This window comes from Rhinopithecus bieti, unplaced genomic scaffold (assembly GCF_001698545.2).
Source record: "Rhinopithecus bieti isolate Rb0 unplaced genomic scaffold, ASM169854v2 scaffold_62671, whole genome shotgun sequence".
Classification (NCBI taxonomy): Eukaryota; Metazoa; Chordata; class Mammalia; order Primates; family Cercopithecidae; genus Rhinopithecus; species Rhinopithecus bieti.
Window position 1 is genome coordinate 487,259 of NW_016824251.1, and position 4,666 is coordinate 491,924.

A 4,666-nucleotide genomic window follows, 5' to 3' on the forward strand; every position below is an offset into this window, starting at 1 on the left:
CTAGTGGGACTGACTTTCACTGGGGCCTCTTAAAAAGAATGATCTGAGAAGATGGTATGGGATCAGCAGAGAAAACTGCTTCTGGGGTTCTATTGGCTGGAGGAGCTATTGGCAAGCTATGACTAATCAAACACACATTTTTTTGGTTTCTTTGTTTTAAATTTTTGTTTCCTTTCCAATCTAGTTAGGCTAAATTTTTGTAGACTCAGCCCCTTCGTGAATATCTTTCACGAAGATTCTACTGCAATATTCTGGCAAAATTAGACTTTTTTTATGCTTAAGTTGAGCCAGTAAACTATTTAACAAACTACAATTTTTACCACAACTCTGTTGATTATGTTTGTTTGAACTTGGCTCCTTGATCAACATAATAATGTGAGACTTTGGTCTTGAAGGCTGCAGTGGAGGTGACGGTGGGGTAGGCATACTAGCTGAAGGGTTTTGAAAGAAAGACAACTGTCCAAAATGGTACACACTAGATATATATATTGACTAGAATAAATATCTAATTAAGATTATTCCAGTTTTTTTGGTCTTTGTTTTATTTAATATAGCTGCATACGCATATCTAAGTTTTCTGACACCAATTTCTTTGTTATTGTTTAATGGATTTAGGTTCACATGAGACACATTATTAAACTATCTCATTGTTCAATGCATGTCCTCATTCATTTTTAATCAGTGAGAGATACTGCCTCCTTCCACTTATGGTTTCTATTCTGTAGCATTAAGTCCTGTACGTTCTTAGTATTTAACAAATGGTAATTTAAAATAAAATATTGTGAATAAATGTTAGTAATAGTAGTAATTGTTGTGGTTGTTAATGTTACCTTGGAGTTGTGTGAACTTTAGAGGTAATTCAAGTGGCTGTCCAATCTTAGATGTATTTTATTCCCCTTCATAAACTTTCTGTTCAGCAATGCAGTGAATTACTTCAGTGCCTTATGGAGATTTTGGTGGAGGAAATATGCAATTGCTGTGAAAGTCTGCTCAAGGGTTGTCTTCTCTCTGAGGCCTCCCTGCTGTCCTCCAGGAGGCATTAAAACTTTGTTCTCACAGAACTCTGCTTATACACATATCAAAACACTTGCTCAACAGTATTGTAAGGATTTAATTTGGAGGTCTAACTCCTAGAGTATTGCACTTTGTCTAATTTTCTGTGGGTTTAATTCCTCTTTCCTCCTGCCCTCAGCACTATCCCTGCCATTTATTACCTGTGTAAAATATACATAGTGATTTCCTGCCTGCCTCAATGGACGAATGACTCTTCTCATTTATTGAGTTTCTTTTCTTTTCTTCCTTCTCTTTTCTTTTATCTTTCTTCTTTCTTCTCGTTCTCCTTCCTTCTTCTTCTTCTTCGCTTCCTTCCTTCTTCTTCCTTCTTCTTCCTTCCTTCTTCCTTCCCTCCCTCCTCCCTCCTCCCCGCTCTTCTTTCTTTCTCTCCTCTCTCTTTCTTTCTTTCTTTCTTTCTTTCTTTCTTTCTTTCTTTCTTTCTTCTTTCTTTCTTTCTTTCTTTCTTTCTTTCTTCTTTTCTTTCTTCTTTCTTTCTTTCTTCATTTCTTTTTTTTTCTTCTTTCTTCTTTCTTTCTTCTTTCTTTCTTTTTCTTTCCTTCTTTCTTTCTCTCCCTCTCTTTCTCTTTCTCTTTCTTTTTCTTTCTTTTGTTCTTTCTTCTTTCTCACTCTCTCTCTCTTCTTTTCTTTTTTCTTGTCTTTTCATTTTTTCTTTCTCTTCTTCAGCTCTCTGGGCCTAAATGGAGAAAAAAGTTCATAACTATTTCTTATGTCCCATGTATGTTACTCATGGTTCGTGCTTTATGACAGTCAGTGGATGATTCTTCTTGCATTTCTAGGAAAGCCGTGTTGCCATTATTCTATTTTTAAATATCCGTGAGTGGCAAACTTGAACTACTGAAAACCATGTTATCTATCCAATTTTCTCCCACCTGTGCTAAAAGACATTTAGGAGGTAGAATATATGTATCAACAGGTAAAAATGTTAATATCATGATTAGCACATTTTATATTGGCAAGATAAGCTTTATGAATACTTACATGCAGTCAGATAATTAAAAACAGGAATTAAAATAAGTCAGACAAAGCTTCTTGACACTGTCCTTCCTGATGATTTGGTCTATTTCTCTCATTGCATGTGTTTTTTTAAACACCTAGCTGCCACCGATAATGAATAGCCACCTCTTTTTGGCTAGACTTTGAATATATTGCAGAACTAAACACATCAGGGTAGCTCCAACCCTCACTAAATGGAATTGAAAATACCAGAAACCCAAGATAAGCAAGAGGATTACTGGATAGTAACCTAGCAACACCAGTCAAGCAACCGTACTCTAGTTACTTCTTATGTTTGTTAAACCTCCTGTGATGTCATACACTCTATGAATCATGTTGTACATACTGAAGGCGTGCACCTGTATCGACAACATCACAAAGATTCTAAGAAGGAAATCAGAGGTATGTGGTTGCATCGTCATTGAAAAATCATGGGTATAATAATGGAATTGGAAACAATACATATAATTGCTTCTGCTGCACATTAGATGTGAATGGCCCATGAAGCTTGCCTGTTTAAAAGGGATATTTCTTTCCTGTATTTCCTCTATAAACCCACTGAAAGTTTAGTTGTATTTTATTATGAGAAACTTTTTAAAAACAATATTGAGTTAAGTGCTGAGGACTCAGATGGACGTAAAATCATTTTCAGGTTTGCCAAATTATATAACATGACCTTGTTGGAAAGATACCCAACCATTTTCTACATACAGGAGCATTACTTGAAGAGAAGCAAATGTGAATTTGTGAAGTGCTTTCACCTCTTCATTCATTCCTTCAACAAATACTTTTAAAGCACCTACTATGTGCCAGGAACTATGGAGTACTATAGAAACACAGAAGAAAGCAAGAAAAATTGCTGACCCAGCTCTCATGAGGATGAGAATCTAGAGGAAGAAATAGACAGAAACTAAACCAATAATAAAATGGCAAATATAGTGAGTGGAAAAGCCTAGACAACTCTCAGAAAAGAGGAGGTGGTGTTAGGAGAGTCTTCTCAGAAGTAATGGTTGAGCTAAAGGACAAGTTAATACATGGTAGATTAAGGGAAGGATGTGTCTAATGGAAGAAATGATTTGTGCAAAGGCATCGAGGAGATAGCAGCACTTTTGAATTATTTAGATAGCATGGGAATGCTGGAAGGGAAAAGAGATGTCAGGAAATTAGACGGAGAGGTTGGCAGAGCCCACACTATTCAAGGATTTCTTCATAATCCAGAAAAGTGGAATGTAGGAAACTCTTGCCTAGAAACAGAAAATTTATATAAATCCACCCAGTATAAATATCTACATGCAGAGTTATACATATTGATGGCACATAAAAACAAAACAAAACAAAACAAAACAATAATATCCATCTCACCTGTATCCCTCTTGTTATCTGTCTGGGAATTCTGGAGACCTGAGAAAGTCCCTATGCAAAGCAAGAATTTGGGTTGGCAAAAAGGGTGATATTACTCTACACATTTGCAAACATAGTCTGCTTACCAGCATCTTTACACAAGTTCACCCAGTCAATAACTATTTATTGTATTTTGTCTGTGTATCAGATATAGAATGAAAGAGCCCTGGGCAGAAGAGAGGGCAGAAGGAATGAAACTGAGGGGCAGAGAGATGGAAACTGACCCTGATATTGATCATCTATAACTTGCCAATCATTTCATGTACATTAGTTTATTTCATATTTCCAGAAATTTCTTGTGGTGAGTATTATTAGGTAAATTTTAAAGATGAGAAAGTGGACATTCATCAAGGTTAAAGGATTTGTCCATGTAAGTTGTGCAGCCAGGAATCTGATCCAGTTCTGAGTGACTCCTAACCCATTTCCGTTTCCATTTGTTGAAATTTAAATTTAAGTGTTTTAAACCAACAAGTAAATATTGTGTGTATATATATATATTTTTGTATTATACTTTAAGTTCTAGGGTATATGTGCACAACATGGAGGTTTGTTACACATGTATACATGTGCCATGTTGGTGTGCTGCACCCATTAACTTGTCATTTACATTAGGTATATCTCCTAATGCTATCTCTCCCCACTGCCTCCACCCCACAATAGGCCCCAGTGTGTGATGTTCCCCTTCCTGTGTCCAAGTGGCCTCATTCTTCAATTCCCACCTATGAGTGAGAACATGCGGTGTTTGGTTTTCTGTTCTTGTGATAGTTTGCTGAGAATGATGGCTTCCAGCTGCATCCATGTCCCTACACAATCTCAGTTGCATCCATGTCCCTACAAAGGATACGAACTCATCCTTTTTTATGGCTGCATAGTATTCCATGGTGTATATGTGCCACATTTTCTTAATCCAGTCTGTCACTGATGGACATTTGGGTTGATTCCAAGTCTTTGCTATTGTGAATAGTGCCGCAATAAACATATGTGTGCATGTGTCTTTATAGCAGCATGATTTATAATCCTTGGGTATATACCCAATAATGGGATGGCCGGGTCAAATGGTATTTCTAGTTCTAGATCCTTGAGGAATCGCCACACTGTCTTCCACAATGGTTGAACTAGTTTGCAGTCCCACCAACAGTGTAAAAGTGTTCCTATTTCTCCACATCCTCTCCAGCACCTGTTGTTTCCTGACTTTTTA

General features: G+C 36.8%; 1 long non-coding RNA gene across 2 annotated transcripts in view; it reads left to right on the top strand.

Moving 5' to 3' along the window:
* Window positions 1-2,412: 2,412 nt before the first annotated feature.
* The window catches only part of LOC108522139 (uncharacterized), a 60,114-nt gene continuing 57,860 nt past the window's right edge, over window positions 2,413-4,666 (top strand). For both annotated transcript variants that reach the window (XR_001883384.1, XR_001883383.1), the window contains exons 1-2: window positions 2,413-2,469; window positions 3,617-3,769. This is a non-coding gene — a long non-coding RNA (uncharacterized LOC108522139). The remainder of the gene's footprint in view (window positions 2,470-3,616; window positions 3,770-4,666) is intronic.